Source organism: Oncorhynchus mykiss, chromosome 8 (genome assembly GCF_013265735.2).
Source record: "Oncorhynchus mykiss isolate Arlee chromosome 8, USDA_OmykA_1.1, whole genome shotgun sequence".
NCBI lineage: Eukaryota > Metazoa > Chordata > Actinopteri > Salmoniformes > Salmonidae > Oncorhynchus > Oncorhynchus mykiss.
The window spans coordinates 622501-644283 of record NC_048572.1 but is presented as its reverse complement, the minus strand read 5'-3'; the positions used below and the strand labels follow the sequence as shown (position 1 = coordinate 644283).

At 44.3% G+C, this 21783-nt stretch overlaps 1 protein-coding gene across 1 annotated transcript in view; it reads right to left on the bottom strand.

Annotated features, from left to right (window-relative positions):
• Positions 1–21783, bottom strand: part of LOC110530744 (runt-related transcription factor 2) — a 96503-nt gene that overhangs the window by 28602 nt on the left and 46118 nt on the right. The window lies entirely within an intron of this gene.

Below are 21783 nucleotides of genomic sequence, written 5' to 3'. Positions count from 1 at the left end.
CCATCTGAGCCTACGTTTTGTTTTGTTATTAAAGAAGCTCTGTTTACGTTAATTCGCTTTTGGGTCCTCATTCACGCACCGTAACATCTAATTAATAACAGACCAACTATAAACATCTAGATCTAATTAATAGCAGTCCCAAACTATAAACATCTAGATCTAATTAATAACAGTCCCAAACTATAAACATCTAGATCTAATTAATAATAGTCCCAAACTATAAACATCTAGATCTAATTAATAACAGTCCAACTATAAACATCTAGATCTAATTAATAACCCCTCTCAACTATACACTTCTAGAACGCTTTAATAACAGTCCAACTATAAACATCTAGATCTAATTAATAATAGTCCCAAACTATAAACATCTAGATCTAATTAATAATAATCCCAAACTATAAACATCTAGATCTAATTAATAACAGTCCAACTATAAACATCTAGATCTAATTAATAACAGTCCCCGACTATAAACATCTAGATCTAATTAATAACAGTCCCAAACTATAAACATCTAATCTAATTAATAACAGTCCCCTACTATACACTTAAATAACCCATTATTAACACACACCCCCCTCACCCAACAATACACTTCTAGAGCTCATTACTAACAGTCCCAAACTATAAATTGGGAAAGTATTCAGACCCCTTGACTTTTTCCAAATGTTGTTACGTTACAGCCTTATTCTAAAATATATATATTTTTTAAATCATCATCAATCTACACACAATGTGCCATAATGACAAAGTCAAAACAGGTTTTTTGAAATGTTTGCAAATGTATTAAACATTTTAAAAATAAATACCTTATTGACATAAGTATTCAGACCATTTGCTATGTGACTCAAAATTGCACTCAGGTGCATCCTGTTTCCATTGATCATCCTTGAGATGTTTCTACAACTTGATTGGAGTCCACCTGTTGTAAATTCTATTGATTGGACATGATTTGGAAAGGCACACACCTTTATATTTAAGTTCCTACAGTTGGGCATGTCCGAGCAAAAACCAAGCCATAAGGTCAAAGGAATTGTCCGTTGAACTCCGGGAAATGATTGTGTCGAGGCACAGATCTGGGGAAGGGTACCAAAACATTTCTGCTGCAGTTTGGAACCACCAAGACTCTTCCTAGAGCTGGCCATCCGGCCAAACTGTGCAATCGGGGGGGAAAGGCCTTAGTCAGGAAGGTGATCAAGATCCCAATGGAAACTCTGACAGAGCTCTGGAGTTCCTATGTGGAGATGGGAGAACCTTCCAGAAGGACAACAATCTATGCAGCACAAAACTGTAGTTTAGTGAATCGTAAATCTAACTCTTCTACAGTGAATCATAAAACTGACTCTTCTGTAGTGAATCATAAAACTGACTCTTCTTTAGTGAATCGTAAATCTGACTCTTCTGCAGTGAATCGTAAATCTGACTCTTCTGCAGTGAATCATAAAACTGACTCTTCTTTAGTGAATCGTAAATCTGACTCTTCTGCAGTGAATCATAAAACTGACTCTTCTGTAGTGAATCAGATAAGGGAGTTATTGGACATGAGAGAGAGGACCACAAATACACATTTTTATCAAGACACCGTTGTCCTAGAGCACATAAAAAACTATGCATACCTCGGCCTAAATATCAGCGCCACAGGTAACTTCCACAAAGCTGTGAACGATCTGAGAGATCTGAGAGACAAGGCAAAAAGAGCCTTCTTTGCCATCAAAAGGAACATAAAATTTGACATACCAATTAGGATCTGGCTAAAAATACTTGAATCAGTTAAAGAACCTATTGCCCTTTATGGTTGTGAGGTCTGGGGTCCGCTCACCAACCAAGACTTCACAAAATGGGACAAACATCAAATTGAGACTCTGCATGCAGAATTCTGCAAAAATATCCTCCATGTACAACGTAAAACACCAAATAATGAATTAGGCCGATACCCACTAATTATCAAAATCCAGAAATGAGACGTTACATTCTACAACCACCTAAAAGGAAGCGATTCCCAAACCTTCCACAACAAAGCCATCACCTACAGAGAGATGAACCTGGAGAAGAGTCCCCTAAGCAAGCTGGTCCCGGGGCTCTGTTCACAAACACAAACACACCCTACAGACCCCCAGGACAGCAACACAATTCGACCCAACAAAATCATGAGAAAACAAAAAGATAATTACTTGACACATTTGGAAATAATTCACAAAAGCATAGAGCAAACTAGAATGATATTTGTCCCTAAACAGAGAGTACACAGTGGCGGAATACCTGACCACTGTGACTGACCCAAACTTAAGGAAAGCTTTGACTATGTACAGACTCAGTGAGCATAGCCTTGCTATTGAGAAAGGCCGCCGTAGGCAGACATGACTCTCAAGAGAAGACAGGCTATGTGCACACTGCCGATGAAATGAGGTGGAAACTGAGCTGCACCTCCTAACATCCTGCCAAATGTATGACCATATTAGAGAGACATATTTCCCTCAGATTACACAGATCCACAAAGAATTAGAAAACAAACCCAATTTGGATAAAGTCCCATATCTACTGGGTGAAATACCACAGTCTGCCATCACAGCAGCAAGATGTGTGACCTGTTGCCACAAGAAAAGGGCAACCAGTGAAGAACAAACACCATTGTAAATACAACCCATATTTATGTTCATTTATTTTCCCTTTTGTACTTGTCACACCCTGATCTGTTTCACCTGTCCTTGTGCTTGTCCCCTCCAGGTGTCACCCATCTTCCCCATTATCCCCTGTGTATTTATACTTGTGTTTTCTGTCTGTCTGTGCCAGTTCGTCTTGTTTGACCAGTCAACCAGCGGTTTTCTCATAGCTCCTGTTTTTCCTCGTCCTCCTGGTTCTGACCCTTGCCTGTCCTGACTCTGAGCCTGCCTGCCCCTGACCTTGAGCCTACCTGCCCCTGACTCTGAGCCTGCCTGCCCCTGACCTTGAGCCTGCCTGCCCCTGACCTTGTGCCTTTCTGCCCCTGACCTTGAGCCTGCATGCCCCTGACCTTGAGCCTGCCTGCCCCTGACTCTGAGCCCGCCTGCCCCTGACCTTGAGCCTGCCTGCCCCTGACCTTGAGCCTGCCTGCCCCTGCCCCTGACCTTGAGCCTGCCTGTCCCTGACCTTGAGCCTGCCTGTCCCTGACCTTGACCCTGCCTGCCCCTGACCTTGAGCCTGCCTGCCCCTGACCTTGAGCCTGCCTGCCCCTGACCTTGAGCCTGCCTGCCCCTGAGCCTGCCTGCCCCTGACTCTGAGCCCGCCTGCCCCTGACCTTGAGCCTGCCTGCCCCTGACCTTGAGCCTGCCTGCCCCTGCCCCTGACCTTGAGCCTGCCTGTCCCTGACCTTGACCCTGCCCGCCTGCCCCTGACCTTGAGCCTGCCTGCCCCTGACCTTGAGCCTGCCTGCCCCTGCCCCTGACCTTGAGCCTGCCTGTCCCTGACCTTGACCCTGCCTGCCTGTCCCTGACCTTGAGCCTGCCTGTCCCTGACCTTGACCCTGCCTGCCCCTGACCTTGAGCCTGCCTGCCCCTGACCTTGAGCCTGCCTGCCCCTGCCCCTGACCTTGAGCCTGCCTGTCCCTGACCTTGACCCTGCCTGCCCCTGACCTTGAGCCTGCCTGCCCCTGACCTTGAGCCTGCCTGTCCCTGACCTTGACCCTGCCCGCCTGCCCCTGACCTTGAGCCTGCCTGCCCCTGACCTTGAGCCTGCCTGCCCCTGCCCCTGACCTTGAGCCTGCCTGTCCCTGACCTTGACCCTGCCTGCCTGTCCCTGACCTTGAGCCTGCCTGTCCCTGACCTTGAGCCTGCCTGCCCCTGACCTTGAGCCTGCCTGCCCCTGACCTTGAGCCTGCCTGCCCCTGCCCCTGACCTTGAGCCTGCCTGTCCCTGACCTTGACCCTGCCTGCCCCTGACCTTGAGCCTGCCTGTCCCTGACCTTGAGCCTGCCTGCCTCTGACCTTGAGCCTGCCTGCCCCTGACCTTGAGCCTGCCTGCCCCTGACCTTGAGCCTGCCTGCCCCTGCCCCTGACCTTGAGCCTGCCTGTCCCTGACCTTGAGCCTGCCTGCCCCTGACCTTGAACCTGCCTGTCCCTGACCTTGACCCTGCCTGCCCCTGACCTTGAGCCTGCCTGCCCCTGACCTTGAGCCTGCCTGCCCCTGCCCCTGACCTTGAGCCTGCCTGTCCCTGACCTTGACCCTGCCTGCCCCTGACCTTGAGCCTGCCTGCCCCTGACCTTGACCCTGCCTGCCCCTGACCTTGAGCCTGCCTGCCCCTGACCTTGAGCCTGCCTGCCCGTCTGTACCGTATTGCACTCTGACCTGGTTAAAAACTCTCGCCTGTCCCCGACATGTCTTTTGCCTACCCCTTGGACATGTATATTGACATAATGACATTTGAAATGTATTTAGGCTCTTGACATTTCTGTGAGTGTAATGTTTACTGCTCATTTTTATTGTTTTGAGAGAGAGAGAGAGAGAGAGAGAGAGAGAGAGAGAGAGAGTATGAAATAACAGCTGTGGTCTGGGCCCTGACTGTGGTCAGTAGGTTTATCCAAGTCCAGGAGAACATATGTCAACAACACTAGCTGGGATAAATACCACAAACTACTTCTCATTGTGTGTAAGAGACCTCATCTCCATTAGTTAGGTGTCCCTGACAGTAAATACAGTTTGTTTATGACATAATTACACTTTATAGAGAATGTCTACAGTTGATTGACTCATTGCTGTGAACCTTATCTGGCCAGAGGGCTGAGTGTTGAGCCTGGGTTAGAGGAGTTGTGTGTTAAGAGCGGGAAATGGGATGACTGCAGAGCTGAAGGGAAAGTCCCTGAGATTCCCATCATCCAGAGAAAACAATCAAGCTGGCAAAAGAGTCTAACACTTCTCTGTTTGGTATCGCTAACACAGCAATGGGTAATTCAGTCCTCGGGGCCCGGCGTGGAGTCACACTCCCCCTAGCAAACACAGCTGATTAAACTAGGTAAATCCCTGCAACAGAACAGTTTTGTATTTAGCTTTATGGCCACATCTGTAACCAAAAGCTAAATATTTTTTGGGATAGTGATATTTAGAGCGTATGATTCCACAGTTGATTTCATACAACTGTATATAACCACCCCTCCCCCTTTTTTCAGTCTGTCACACCTGAAGATGTCGTACTCAGCAATTTAAGCGGGATGGAGCCATTTAGCCAAGTCTCTGTGAGAACCAAAAAACATCCGAGCTCATGTCAGGCAGATATCAAGAGGTCCACTTTTGACATCAATCTCCGTACGTTGATATGTAACAGCCCAAACCCTCTAAGTGATTTGAAAACAGAGGGTGTATCCATATTTAGGGTAATTAAATGATATAACATATAATTTGAACATATAATTGTAAACATATTAAATAATAGCACTGGACGAGCTGACCACAGTTGTCTTCCAAATGGGCTAACAGAGCTAACAAAGGAATTCAACTTTACGGTCATAAGATTATTATTGACAATATTCAAAATGTTAATAATATATAATAATATATATAATATATAATAATATGTAGATATAATCTGCAGATGATAACGCTGCGAAGTAGAGGGAATGGGATGAGTTACCTGAGCAGGGCTCTTTTGTTTTTGAGTCAATATTTTATAAGAACCTCCTCCACGTTGGTCGAGGGGAACTTTCGCGAATTGAATTTGAAAACGACATGTGTAGACATTACCGTGAAATGTTCGCTGACAATGCAGAGTTAACAATAAGGACGCTATAAACAGGAAGTACCGGTACCGACCAGTGGTGGAAAAAGTATAAATACCTTAAGCGAAAGTTACTCAAGTAGAAGTGAGCAGTAAAATACTACTTGAGTAAAGGTTTTAATATATTTGGTTCTAAATATACTTTAGTATCAAATGTTAAAGCATAAATCATCTCAAATTCCTTATATTAAGCAAAGCATACTGCACAATGTTCTTGTTTTTTAAATGTATGGATAGCCAGGGGCACGCTCCAACACTCAGACATTATTTACAAAAGATGCCTTTGTGTTTAGTGAGTCCTCCAGATCAGAGGCAGTAGGGATGACCAGGGATGTTCTCTGTTTAGTGAGTCATCCAGATCAGAGACACTAGGGAGGACCAGGGATGTTCTCTGTTTAGTGAGTCCTCCAGATCAGAGACACTAGGGAGGACCAGGGATGTTCTCTGTTTAGTGAGTCCTCCAGATCAGAGGCAGTAGGGATGTTCTCTGTTTAGTGAGTCCTCCAGATTAGAGGCAGTAGGGATGACCAGGGATGTTCTCTGTTTAGTGAGTCCTCCAGATCAGAGACACTAGGGAGGACCAGGGATGTTCTCTGTTTAGTGAGTCCTCCAGATTAGAGGCAATAGGGATGACCAGGGATGTTCTCTGTTTAGTGAGTCCTCCAGATCAGAGGCAGTAGAGATGACCAGGGATGTTCTCTGTTTAGTGAGTCCTCCAGATCAGAGGCAGTAGGGATGACCAGGGATGTTCTCTGTTTAGTGAGTCCTCCAGATCAGAGGCAGTAGGGATGACCAGGGATGTTCTCTGTTTAGTGAGTCCTCCAGATCAGAGGCAGTAGGGATGACCAGGAATGTTATCTTGACAAGTGTGTCAGGGAAAATGTATGGAGTAAAAAATACATTATTTTCTTTTGGAATGTAGTGAAGTAAAATTTGTCAAAAATATAAATAGTTAAGTAAATTACAGATACCCCCCCCAAAAAAAATTAAGTAGTATTTTAAAGTATGTGCTGGGGTACAAGATACTTGAGGTGATTAAAATGTTCACTGATCATAGGTTTTTTTCTACATAATGTTTCTGCCATCGTTTCCTATGACTGAGAAGATCACTAACCTCGATTTGAACGAAGACTCCTACTTCAATGAACCTTCGGCGCAGGACATAGGCCCTAATCCCTGGATAATATACAGTGGGTTTTCGGCAGGACGGAACGTCCGGTAAGATCTTGTTGTTAACAGCTGGAGGAAGTCTGGGGGTTCTGAGTTAGAATAACTCATTATAAAGTGTAGACCATAATGTTTAACAAGAGTGTTTTCATCTAGATTTTTTTGTAGCTGTCTATTAACCAACATAAACTGATGCCATGTATTACAGGCAACATTCGCACTGAGCTGCTGCTTTCCAGGAGCGGACGCTAATTTGGATTCTTATAAGAAATTCCGCTATGCAAACCATCAAACAGGCACTGCTGCGCTGACCAACTGTCAAGTGTCTTCACTGACATTTTCAACCTCTCCCTGACCCAGTCTGCTGCAAGCAGACCACCATAGTCCCTGCAATATCAGTAGTATCAGTAACTACAGTCGTGGCCAAATGTTTTGAGAATGACACACATATTCATTTTCACAAAGGCCTGCTGTCTCAGTTTGTTTGGCAATTTTCATCTACTCCAGAATGTTATGAAGAGTGAACAGATGAATTGCAATTAATTGCAAAGTCCCTCTTCGCCATGCAAATGAACTGAATCCCCCCAAAAAACAATACCACTGCATTTCAGCCCTGCCACAAAAGGACCAGCTGACATCATGTCAGTGATTCTCTCGTTGACGCAGGTGTGAGTGTTGACAAGGACAAGGCTGGAGATCACTCTGTCATGCTGATTGAGTTTGAATAACAGACTGGAAGCTTCAAAAGGAGGGTGGTGCTTGGAATTATTGTTCTTCCTCTGTCAACCATGGTTATCTGCAAGGATAATCATTGCTTGCACAAAAAAGGCTTCACAGGCAAGGATATTGGTGCCAGTAAGATTGTACCTAAATCAACCATTTATCGGATCATCAAGAACTTCAAGGAGAGGGGTTCAATTGTTGTGAAGAAGGCTTCAGGCCGCCCAAGAAAGTCCAGCCAGCGCCAGGACCGTTTCCTAAAGTTGATTCAGCTGCGGGATCTGGGCACCACTAGTACAGAGCTTGCTCAGAAATGGCAGCAGGCAGGTGTGATGCTTCTGCATGCACTTTGAGGTGAAGACTTTTGGAGGATGGCCTGGTGTCAAGAAGGGCAGCAAAGAAGCCACTTCTCTCCAGGAAAAACAGGGACAGACTGATATTCTGCAAAAGGTACAGGGATTGGTCTGCTGAGGACTGGGGTAAAGTCCTTTTCTCTGATGAATCCCCTTTCTGACTGTTTGAGGCATCCAGAAAAAAGTTTGTCCGGAGAAGACAAGGTGAGCGCTACCATCAGTCCTGTGTCATGCCAACAGTAAAGCATCCTGAGACCATTCATGTGTGGGGTTGCTTCTCAGCCAAGGGAGTGGACTCACTCACAATTTTGCCTGACTAAGAACACAGCCATGAATAAAGAATGGTACCAACACATCCTCAGAGAGCAACTTCTCCCAACCATCCAGGAACAGTTTGGTGACAAACAATGCCTTTTCCAGCATGATGGAGCACCTTGCCATAAGGCAAAAGGGATAACTAAGTGGCTCAGGGAACAAAACATCAATATTTTGGGTCTATGGCCAGGAAACTCCCCAGACCTTAATCCCATTGACAACTTGTGGTCAATCCTCAAGAGGCAGGTGGACAAACAAAAACCCACAAATTCTGACAAACTCCAAACATTGATTATGCAAGAATGGGCTGCCATCAGTGGCCAGAAGTTAATTGACAGCATGCCAGGGCGGATTGCAGAGGTCTTGAAAAAAGAAGGTTCAACACTGCAAATATTGACTCTTTGCATCATCCCGTGGGATAACAATGCTCCGTGATGAGGCCTTTTCTTTGTTCCTCTCTCTCTTCCTTCTATCCCTGATTGCAGGTGACCAGTGGGAATGCTAATGGGGAGGGGCTTCAGGTCCCGTGGGATAACATGGCTCCGTGATGAGGGTTTCTCTTTGTTCCTCTCTCTCTTCCTTCTATCCCTGATTGCAGGTGACCAGTGGGAATGCTAATGGGGAGGGGCTTCAGGTCCCGTGGGATAACATGGCTCCGTGATGAGGCCTTTTCTTTGTTCCTCTCTCTCTTCCTTCTATCCCTGATTGCAGGTGACCAGTGGGAATGCTAATGGGGAGGGGCTTCAGGTCCCGTGGGATAACATGGCTCCGTGATGAGGCCTTTTCTTTGTTCCTCTCTCTCTTCCTTCTATCCCTGATTGCAGGTGACCAGTGGGAATGCTAATGGGGAGGGGCTTCAGGTCCCGTGGGATAACAATGCTCCGTGATGAGGCCTTTTCTTTGTTCCTCTCTCTCTTCCTTCTATCCCTGATTGCAGGTGACCAGTGGGAATGCTAATGGGGAGGGGCTTCAGGTCCCGTGGGATAACAATGCTCCGTGATGAGGCCTTTTCTTTGTTCCTCTCTCTCTTCCTTCTATCCCTGATTGCAGGTGACCAGTGGGAATGCTAATGGGGAGGGGCTTCAGGTCCCGTGGGATAACATGGCTCCGTGATGAGGCCTTTTCTTTGCCACCTGTACAATGTTTGTGTTGTTTTCAGCTCGAGGGCCATGTATTTGTAATACATATCTTTCAACTTTGTCATCAGACAATGTGGTCCTGAGATTCCTCTCATAGATACGGTCCAGGCAATGGCCTGTTTGTGACAGTCAGATGAATCACATGAATCAGACAGTCAGATGAATCACACGAATCAGACAGTCAGACGAATCAGACAGTCAGTTGAATCACACAAATCAGATGTATCAGACTGTCAGATGAATCACATGAATCAGACAGTCAGATGAATCAGACAGTCAGACAGAGAGTCAGTCTGGTAGGGTGCGGTGGAACAGCCAATTAAAGGAACAAAAACAGCTAGTAAAAGCAGTGAACGAACGAACTCTAGTTGAGGTTTATACTATGTGGAACAGCAATCATGTTGTTACTGTCTGTCAGTACAATGAAGTACCTCAGATGACTGTCTGGGAGTGACAGAGAACAGAGAGAGGAGAGGAGGGAGGGAGGGAGGGAGGGAGGGAGGGAGGGAGGGAGGGAGGGAGGGAGGGAGGGAGGGAGGGAGGAGGCAAGGAGAGGAGGGAAGGAGAGGAGAAAAGGAAGACAGAGGGGAGGAGAGGGGGGGAGAAGGCAAGAAGAGGAGGAGAGAGGAGAGGTGGGAAGGATAGGAGAGAAGGAAGAGAGAGGGGAGGAGAGGGAGGGAGAAGGCAAGAAGAGGAGGAGAGGTGGGAAGGAGAGGAGAGAATTAACAGAGAGGGGAGGAGAGGGGGGAGGGAGAAGGCAAGGAGAGGAGGGAAGGAGAAGAGAGAAGGAAGAGAGAGGGGAGGAGAGGGACGGGAGAAGGCAAGAAGAGGAGGAGAGAGGGGAGGTGGGAAGGAGAAGAGAGAAGGACAGGAGGGAGGGAGAGGCGGTAGAAAGGGGAGGAGGGAAGAGGGAAGAGAGAGAGAGAAGGGGAGAATGGAGGTGGGAGGGAGGGTTGAGAAGACAACGAGAGGAGAGAAGGAGAGCGGGAGAGAGGGAGGGGGAGAGAGAGGGGGAGAAGGCAGAGCGTGGAGTAAGAGAGTAGAGGAAAGAAGAAAATGTCATTTTTTTAAGAGGAAAAGAGCTGAGTGGGTGACAGCCAGACGCCGGACTACTATGGGGTCTGAAGTGGAGAGAGAGAGAGAGAGAGAGAGGTTGTGGTGGAGAGCTGCCAGCGTCTGTGTGGTCCAGGAGTTCCTGCCTCGAGAAAGCAATCCAGGGCAGGGAAGGGCACACACACACTGACACACACACACACACACACCACACACACACACACCGACACACACACCGACACACACACTGACACACACACTGACACAGACACACAAACACAAACACAAACAGTCGTGCTGTAAGTTTTAGTCATTAGCTGGACTGAGCCAGGATCTCTCACTACTTACTCAGGGTAAAGCATTCTGTAGCTCTCAGAGATTCTTCAACCCTGACACCAGAGACGTGTTACAATAGAAAGACTCTCAGGCTCCTCCCTCTCCTTCCTCCTTCCTCCTTCCTTCTCTCTGATGGTTAGGTTTCATGTTTTAAAGTCTTGTCATTACTTAATAATGGAACCTCATCAGACATTTGTCTGACTTCCTTCTCTCCTTGTCTCCCTCCTTGTCTCTCTCCTTGTCTCCCTCCTTGTCTCCCTCCTTGTCTCTCTCCTTGTCTCCCTCCTTGTCTCCCTCCTTGTCTCCCTCCCTGTCTCCCTCCTTGTCTCCCTCCCTGTCTCCCTCCTTGTCTCCCTCCCTGTCTCCCTCCCTGTCTCCCTCCTTGTCTCCCTCCCTGTCTCCCTCCCTGTCTCCCTCCTTGTCTCCCTCCTTGTCTCCCTCCCTGTCTCCCTCCTTGTCTCCCTCCCTGTCTCTCACCTTGTCTCCCTCCCTGTCTCCCTCCCTGTCTCTCTCCGTCTCTCACCTTGTCTCCCTCCCTGTCTCCCTCCCTGTCTCTCTCCGTCTCTCACCTTGTCTCCCTCCCTGTCTCCCTCCCTGTCTCCCTCCCTGTCTCTCTCCGTCTCTCACCTTGTCTCCCTCCCTGTCTCCCTCCCTGTCTCTCTCCGTCTCTCACGTTGTCTCCCTCCCTGTCTCCCTCCCTGTCTCTCTCCGTCTCTCACCTTGTCTCCCTCCCTGTCTCCCTCCCTGTCTCCCTCCCTGTCTCTCTCCGTCTCTCACCTTGTCTCCCTCCCTGTCTCCCTCCCTGTCTCTCTCCGTCTCTCACCTTGTCTCCCTCCCTGTCTCCCTCCCTGTCTCTCTCCGTCTCTCACCTTGTCTCCCTCCTTGTCTCCCTCCCTGTCTCCCTCCCTGTCTCTCTCCGTCTCTCACCTTGTCTCCCTCCTTGTCTCCCTCCTTGTCGCTCTCCTTGTCTCCCTCATTGTCTCTTTCCTTGTCTCTCTCCTTGTCACTCTCCTTGTCACCCTTCTTGGGAACTCGAACAGAACCCCAGACCAGAACTCGAACAGAACCCCAGACCCATACTAAGGCCAGAACTAGAACAGAACCCCAGACCCAAACTAGAACAGAACCCCAGACCCATACTCAGACCAGAATTAGAACAGAACCCAGACCCATACACAGACCAGAACTAGAACAGAACCCAGACCCATACTCAGACCAGAATTAGAACAGAACCCCAGACCCATACTCAGACAAGAATTAGAACAGAACCCAGACCCATACTCAGACCAGAACTAGAACAGAACCCAGACCCATACTCAGACCAGATTTAGAACAGAATCCCAGACCCAAACAAGATCAGAACCCCAGACCCATACTCAGACCAGAATTAGAACTAATTAGAACTAAATGCTTCAGTTCCTAGCTCCAACAGTGCAGTAGTATCTAACTAAATGCTTCTGTTCCTAGCTCCAACAGTGCAGTAGTATCTAACTAAATGCTTGTGTTTCTAGCTCCAACAGTGCAGTAGTATCTAACTAAATGCTTGTGTTTCCAGCTCCAACAGTGCAGTAGTATCTAACTAAATGCTTGTGTTTCTAGCTCCAACAGATTAGTAGTATCTAACTAAATGCTTGTGTTTCTAGTTCCAACAGTGTAGTAGTATCTAACTAAATGCTTGTGTTTCTAGCTCCAAAAGTACAGTAGTATCTAACTAAATGTTTGTGTTCCTAGCTCCAACAGTGTAGTAATATCTAACTAAATGCTTGTGTTTCTAGCTCCAACAGTGTAGTAGTATCTAACTAAATGCTTGTGTTCCTAGCTCCAACCGTGCAGTAATATCTAACTAAATGCTTGTGTTTCTAGCTCCAACAGTACAGTAATATCTAACTAAATGCTTGTGTGCCTAGCTCCAACAGTACAGTAATATCTAACTAAATGTTTGTGTTCCTAGCTCCAACAATGCAGTAGTATCTAACTAAATGCTTGTGTTCCTAGCTCCAACAGTGCAGTAGTATCTAACTAAATGCTTGTGTTTCCAGCTCCAACAGTGCAGTAGTATCTAACTAAATGCTTGTGTTTCTAGCTCCAACAGTAATATCTAACTAAATGCTTGTGTCCCTAGCTCCAACAGTGTAGTAGTATCTAACTAAATGCTTGTGTTTCTAGCTCCAACAGTAATATCTAACTAAATGCTTGTGTTTCTAGCTCCAACAGATTAGTAGTATCTAACTAAATGCTTGTGTTTCTAGCTCCAACAGTACAGAAGTATCTAACTAAATGCTTGTGTTTCTAGCTCCAACAGTAATATCTAACTAAATGCTTGTGTTTCTAGCTCCAACAGTAATATCTAACTAAATGCTTGTGTTTCTAGCTCCAACAGATTAGTAGTATCTAACTAAATGCTTGTGTTTCCAGCTCCAACAGTACTGAAGTATCTAACTAAATGCTTGGGTTTCTAGCTCCAACAGTATAGTAGTATCTAACTAAATGCTTGTGATCCTAGCTCCAACAGTATAGTAGTATCTAACTAAATGCTTGTGTTTCTAGCTCCAAGAGATTAGTAGTATCTAACTAAATGCTTGTGTTCCTAGCTCCAACAGTACAGTAGTATCTAAACAAATGCTTGTGTTTCTAGCTCCAACAGATTAGTAATATCTAACTAAATGCTTGTGTTTCTAGCTCCAACAGATTAGTAATATCTAACTAAATGCTTGTGTTTCTAGCTCCAACAGTGTAGTAGTATCTAACTAAATGCTTGTGTTTCTAGCTCCAACAGATTAGTAGTATCTAACTAAATGCTTGTGTTTCTAGCTCCAACAGTGCAGTAGTATCTAACTAAATGCTTGTGTTTCTAGCTCCAACAGTGCAGTAGTATCTAACTAAATGCTTGTGATTCTAGCTCCAACAGTAATATCTAACTAAATGCTTGTGTTTCTAGCTCCAACAGATTAGTAGTATCTAACTAAATGCTTGTGTTTCTAGCTCCAACAGTACAAAAGTATCTAACTAAATGCTTGTGTTTCCAGCTCCAACAGTACAGAAGTATCTAACTAAATGCTTGTGTTTCTAGCTCCAACAGTATAGTAGTATCTAACTAAATGCTTGTGTTTCTAGCTCCAACAGATTAGTAGTATCTAACTAAATGCTTGTGTTCCTAGCTCCAACAGTGCAGTAGTATCTAACTAAATGCTTGTGTTTCTAGCTCCAACAGATTAGTAGTATCTAACTAAATGCTTGTGATCCTAGCTCCAACAGTGCAGTAGTATCTAACTAAATGCTTGTGTTTCTAGCTCCAACAGTATAGTAGTATCTAACTAAATGCTTGTGATCCTAGCTACAACAGTGCAGTAGTATCTAACTAAATGCTTGTGATCCTAGCTCCAACAGTATAGTAGTATCTAACTAAATGCTTGTGTTCCTAGCTCCAACAGTATAGTAGTATCTGACTAAATGCTTGTGTTCCTAGCTCCAACAGTATAGTAGTATCTAACTAAATGCTTGTGTTTCTAGCTCCAACAGTATAGTAGTATCTAACTAAATGCTTGTGTTTCTAGCTCCAACAGTACAGTAGTATCTAACTAAATGCTAGTGATCCTAGCTCCAACAGTATAGTAGTATCTAACTAAACGCTTGTGTTTCTATCTCCAATAGTGCAGTAGTATCTAACTAAATGCTTGTGTTTCCAGCTCCAACAGTAGTATCTACCTAAGTGCTTGTGTTTCTAGCTCCAACAGTGTAGTAATATCTAACTAAATGCTTGTTTTTCCAGCTCCAACAGTGCAGTAGTATCTAACTAAATGCTTGTGTTTCTAGCTCCAACAGTGCAGTAATATCTAACTAAATGCTTGTGTTTCCAGCTCCAACAGTGCAGTAGTATCTAACTAAATGCTTGTGTTTCTAGTTCCAACAGTGCAGTAGCATCTAACTAAATGCTTGTGTTTCTAGCTCCAACAGTAATATCTAACTAAATGCTTGTGTTTCCAGCTCCAACAGTGCAGTAATATCTAACTAAATGCTTGTGTTTCTAGCTCCAACAGATTAGTAGTATCTAACTAAATGCTTGTGATCCTATCTTCAACAGTGCAGTAGTATCTAACTAAATGCTTGTGTTCCTAGCTCCAACAGTAATATCTAACTAAATGCTTGTGTTTTTAGCTCCAACAGTATAGTAGTATCTAACTAAATGCTTGTGTTTCTAGCTCCAACAGTGCAGTAGTATCTAACTAAATGCTTGTGTTCCTAGCTCCAACAGTACAGTAGTATCTAACTAAATGCTTGTGTTTCTAGCTCCAACAGTGCAGTGGTATATAACAATGCACACAAATCTAAAGTAAAAGAATGGAGTTAAGAAATATATAAATATTAGGACGTGCAATGTCAGAGTGTCATTGACTAAAATACAGTAGAGGAGAATACAGTATATACATATGCAATGAGTGAAGCAGTATGTAAACATTATTCAAGAGACAAGTGTTCCATTATTAAAGTGACCAGTGACATCTATGTATACAGGACAGCAGCATCTAAGTTGCAGGGTTGAGTAACTTGGTGGTAGCTGGCTAGTGATGGCTGATGGCCTTGAGAAAAAAGCTGTTTTTCAGTCTCTCGGTCCCAGCTTTGGTGCACCTGTGCTGATCTCGCCTTCTGGATGATAGCGGGGTGAACAGGCAGTGGTTCGGGTGGTTGATGTCCTTGATGATCTTTTTGGCCTTCCTGTGACATCGGGTGCTGTAGGTGTCCTGGAGGGAAGGTAGTTTGCCCCCGGTGATATCAGATCGTCCTTGATGTGTACACCGAGGAACTTGAAGCTTTCCACCCTTTCCACTGCTGTCCCGTCGATGTGGATAGGGACGTGCTCCCTCTGCTGTTTCCTGAAGTCTACGATCAGCTCCTTCGATTTGTTGACGTTGAGAGGTTATTTTCCTGGCACCAGTCTCCCAGGGCCCTCACTTCCTCCCTGTAGGCTGTCTCGTCATTGTTGGTAATGAAGCCTACTACTGTTGTCTCGTCTGTAAACTTCATGATTGTGTTGGAGGCGTGCATGGCCACCCAGTTATGGGTGAACAGGGAGTACAGGAGGGAGCTGAGAACACACCCTTGTGGGTCCCCAGTGTTGAGGATCAGCGGAGTAGAGATGTTGTTACCTACCCTCACCACCTGGGGGCAACCCGTCAGAAAGTCCAGCATCCAGTTGTACAGGGCGAGGTTCAGACCCAGGGTCTCGAGCCTAATGATGAGCTTGGAGCTATGGTGTTGAATGCTGAGCTTAAGTCAATGAACAACAGTCTTTCATAGATATTCCTCTTGTCCAGATGGGATAGGGCAGTGTTCAGTGCGATGGCGATTGCATCGTCTGTGGTTCTATTGGGGCGGTAAGCAAATTGGAGTGGGTCTAGGGTGTCAGGTAAGGTGGAGGTGATATGATCCTTGACTAGTCTCTCAAAGCACTTCATGATGACAGAAGTGAGTGCTACAGACCGATAGTCATTTAGTTCAGTTACCTTTGCTTTCTTTGGTACAGGAACAATGGTGGCCATCTTGAAGCATGTGGGAACAGCAGACTGGGATAGGGATTGATTGAATATGTCCAAAAACACACCAGCCAGCTGGTCTGCGCATGCTCTGAGGAAGCAGATACTGAACATTAGCGAGTAATATACTCGGAAGCGGTGGATGGTGTGCACGCCTCCTGAGTCAGACTAGAAGTCCACTCCGAATACCTCTTCTCGGCCGGCAGCGTCTTGGAGCAGCCACTGGAATCAGTTTAATTGCCCTGGGGGATACGAACTAAATATCAAATTCGGGACAGTCGTATCCCTTGATGTAATGCTGGTGAGTTACCACCGCTCTGATATCCAAAAGTTATTTCCAGTTGTACGTAATAACACACCCCAAAAAATTCTGGGCTAATAATGTAGGTTAAAACACAAAAAAAAGTACTGCAAAGTTGCTTAGGAGCTAGAAGCAGAGCTGACATCTCTGTTGGCGTCATCTTCGACCACTTTAATCAGACAAGAAATATAAACAGAACACCGTACTTATATACTTATACTCATAGCAGACCAGAACTAGAACATATTCCCAGCACCATACTTGTACCAGACCAGAACAAGAACAGAACCCCATACCCACACTCATACCAGACCAGAACTAGAATTTAACCCCAGAACCATACTTATAGCAGAACAGAACTAGAACATAACCCCAGAACCATACTTATAGCAGCCCAAAACTAGAACATAACCCCAGAACCATACTCAGATGAGAACTAGAATATAACCCCAGAACCATACTCATACCAGAACTAGAACAGAACACCCAGACCAATACTCATACCAGACCATAACTAGAACAGAACCAGACCAGAACCCCAGATCCACATCAACATGTTTATCACCAAGTCATCTACACCACTGTGCTTCCTCTCACCTTAGCTGGGTTACCCTGTTATTGGCCAGTGTTTTCTCTCACCTCCTTATCGGTTCTGAACAGACAGCCTTGTTCTGGTGCTCTAAGTATACCTATTATCACTAGGTACTGAGTGTGTACGGTCCGTCAGCACTATGTAACAGTGTGTGTGTGTGTGTCTGTCTAACACACACTGCTGACAGTCCCTACACACTCAGTACCTAGTAATGATAGGTATTCTTAGAGCACCTGAACAAGGCTGTCTGTTCGAAACTGCTAATGACAGCAAAACACACACACAGTGGCCAACCACAGGGTAACCCAGCGCTGTCATCTCATTAAGCACAGTGAGCACAGAGAGACACTCACACCCAGTTAGCATCTAGCTAATACCACAATATCATACAACCAGTTAGCCTCTAGCTAATATCATAGTACCATACAGCCGGTTAGCCTCTAGCTAATATCACAGTACTATACAGCCGGTTAGGCTCTAGCTAATATCACAGTACCATACAGCCAGTTAGCCACTAGCTAATTTCACAATATCATACAACCAGTTAGCCTCTAGCTAATATCACAGTACCATACAACCAGTTAGCCTCTAGCTAATATCACAGTACCATACAGCCAGTTAGCCTCTAGCTAATTTCACAGTACCATACAGCCAGTTAGCCTCTAGCTAATATCACAGTATCATACAGCCAGTATGCCTATAGCTAATATCACAGTACCATACAGCCAGTTAGCCTCTAGCTAATATCACAGTATAGCTAGCTACCACACTGAGCCACATAACCCCAATTACACAGTGGCCCAACAAACCACTCACCATACAGATACAGACAGTTGCTACTGACCTCCACACAAACCCAGTTAGACATTCACTGCTACTACAGTGGTTCATATAGCTAGCTACTGTAGTCCTCTACTGACAGTACAGACAGAGACCTCCCAGCTAGCACATTTGGTTCCTCGAAGTTGCGGGAACAAATGTTTTTGGTTCACATTGGTTCTGGGAACGAAGCAATACGTATCCTGACTGGTAAAAGTGAAAGTTTTTTAAACTTTACATTTTGCCTGTTCTTGGTAAATAACTGTTTAACTGCAGACAGAATTTGTCTGCAGAAGAATGTTTTACTCTGGTTCCAGGGAAGTTCTGAGAACGTTTTACTCTGGTTCCAGGGAAGTTCTGAGAACGTTTTACTCTGGTTCATGTAACATATTACTGGGACGGAAATTATATGGTTTTTTTTTGAGTAATTTCCTTAAAACGTTCTCTAAATGTTTCAATAGGTTTACTTACTTTTAATAATACTCCTAGCTTGTTTTGGGTTTAAAAAAATATGTTTTACTCCAAGCCAGACACATTGAAATGAATTTGCTTAGGTATTGCAAACACATAAACATTTTATTGTGACAAAGCATCAATGAGATTTAAACCTTCTGTTTTTTGGTCATGGAATTAGTCCACTGCACCACCAGGATGGGAAGGCATACAAAGCTAAACATTTGAGTTTGTTCAAACAGACCCCAATTCAGAGGAAACAAGCACTCATTAAGATCATAGCACTTAACCAAATAAATATAGGGAGGGAGTTTTGTTGATGCTGAGAACGAAATGTATATTTAAAAAATATTATATATATTCTTAGAACATTAATAAAGTTTCATTGTGGTTCTTATGGAGCTTATTGATTGTTACAATTACATTTTATTCTAGAACATTCCCAGATTATTGCCAGAACAACATTTTTTGGGAACTTTCACAGAATGGAGTAAAAAATATGCCATTAAAAATAACCGCTTGGGAACTTGTGTGAAATGTTCTGTGGAAGTACAGAAATTCCCACAGAAGAACGTTGTTTCTTAATGTTCTCTGGACAATTTGAGAACATGAGTTTAAATAGATCCATGAGTAAACCTGTAGGAAACGTTACGCTGAAGTACTGACATGCCCGCAGAAGGATAATGTTTCTTAATGTTCTCTAAACTACTGGGGAACATTCCCAACGTCAAACCAGCTGGAGAACGTTTCTAGAACGATACCAAAATAGAAATGAAATGCAACATCTGAACTTTTAGGAAACATTCTGTTAAAGTGATGATATGTCTTTTTTGTTTGTTGTCAAGTTCTTTGTGCTGAGGATGTTCCAAAGCCAAGCAACTGTCCTGCACCGTCCCCAGAACGTTGTGGAAAGGTTGTATGATAAATAACCAGAGGACAACCACACTCTGAGAACCACACTCTAACCACACTCTGAGAACCACACTCTAACCACACTCTGAGAACCACACTCTAACCACACTCTGAGAACCACACTCTAACCACACTCTAGGAACCACACTCTAACCACACTCTAAGAACCACACTCTAACCACACTCTAAGAACCACACTCTAACCACACTCTAAGAACCACACTCTAACCACACTCTAAGAACCATACTCCAACCACACTCTAAGAACCACACTCTAACCATACTCTAACCACACTCTAAGAACCATACTCTAACCACACTCTAAGAACCACACTCTAACCACACTCTAAGAACCACACTCTAACCACACTCTAACCACACTCTAACCATACTCTAACCACACTCTAACCACACTCTAAGAACCACACTCTAACCACACTCTAACCACACTCTAACCATACTCTAACCACACTCTAACCATACTCTAACCACACTCTAACCATACTCTAACCATACTCTAACCACACTCTAACCATACTCTAACCACTCTAAGAAACATAAGGTTCTCAGAACTTTATAGTGCATTCTGATTTTTTTTTTCTTTTTTTTTTTGTCATTAATGAGGAAAATGTTACATTTAATCAATCAGACTAAGGCTCTAACGGAAAACAATGTGGAGAAAAAGGGAAGGGGTCTGTACATGCTAGCTGGGCTAGGTCAGGGGGAAGGAAGAAACACATCAACTCAGAATGAGTGTTCTCTTCAAGTTCCACGCCTGTAGAAGTCATGTGACTTCCTGTAGAAGTACAAACACATCAACACATTAATAACATTAGTATACGTCCCCAGATACTCTCTTAATAATTCCCTATCTCCCTCTTCCACTGAATGAAGGAGAGAGAATTTAACAACAGTAATACAATTTCTAATCTTTGCTTGCTTACTGGGTAACTGTAAAGCACTTAGTGCCAACGGGTTAATGTAAGAAAGGCATTTTATGAAATACATTTGAATGATTTGCTTGAATAAACAGAATGACAAAACAGAGACAACGTGGAGAGGATGTTATCATGGGGGGAAAAGAACAAGCATCAATCTACAGTAATTAAATAATGACAGCGCATCCGAGATGTTTCCTCAATCTCTGAGATCGAAACACACAGTCGTCGGTTGCCTCTCAGTTACAAAATGTGTTTTTATAAGACGGAGTCTGTCCAATGCTAAGACGCGCCAGCGTTCTCGCCCTCTCTCCCTCACTGGAAAACATGTTGTTTCAACTCACTATATTCACAGCCTTTTTTCAAGCTTTTATCAACTTTACGTTTCAAGCTATCCTAACTTGACTAATAAAAGACAGTTAAGTCAACTTACCAATTTGTCCGTATAACTTACAATTCCTACTTCAGTCAATTTCAACTTTAGTTATATGAACTTTAAACTTAAGAGTTATCCCAACTAAGACCAAATTTACGTTGACTAATAAAATAAAGTCAAGACAACTTAACAGTTTGACAGTATAATGTACTATTTATAGTTGGATAAATTTAGGTTTTAGTAGAGATAACTAATTTTGAAATTACTTCATATTTTCCAATTAATCTAATTTACTATCAAGTAAAGTATAATGTACAGTATTTGCATTGATTTAACAACTCTAACCCAAACAATGATAGAATAGAGATTTCAGTAGGGAACATTATGCTCCCAATAGCCTCTTGCGCATGTATAAGATCTTTTGCCAGTTTCAAAACCGGCAGTGCATTCAGTAATGTCAACCCACCAAAAGACAGACCACTTTAACTACCACAGCATTCTCAGTGAAGTCAAGTCAACTCAAAAATAAATAAATGGTCAGCTCAACAAATGTATAAAATGTATTTGATACAACAAGTCATTTTGACTGAATCTTAATATCTTTTTGGGGGGTGATGTTCCATCTGTAGATGGTCCAGATTTTCATACTATCAACACACTATCTGTTGATAAGCAACTGCTTGCTGAGGTTAAGGTTAAGTTTAGAATAAAGGCTAAGGGTCAAGGTTAGGGTTAGAGGTTGGGTAGATAGTTGGTTGACATTTTACTGATAGTCTAAAGTCTTTACCTCCCTCCCTATACGTCCCCTTACCTCCATCCCTATACGTCCCCTTACCTCCCTCCCTATACGTCCCCTTACCTCCTTCCCTATACGTCCCCTTACCTCCTTCCCTATACGTCCCCTTACCTCCCTCCCTATACGTCCCCTTACCTCCCTCCCTATACGTCCCCTTACCTCCCTCCCTATACGTCCCCTACCTCCCTCCCTATACGTCCCCTTACCTCCCTCCCTATACATCCCCTTACCTCCCTC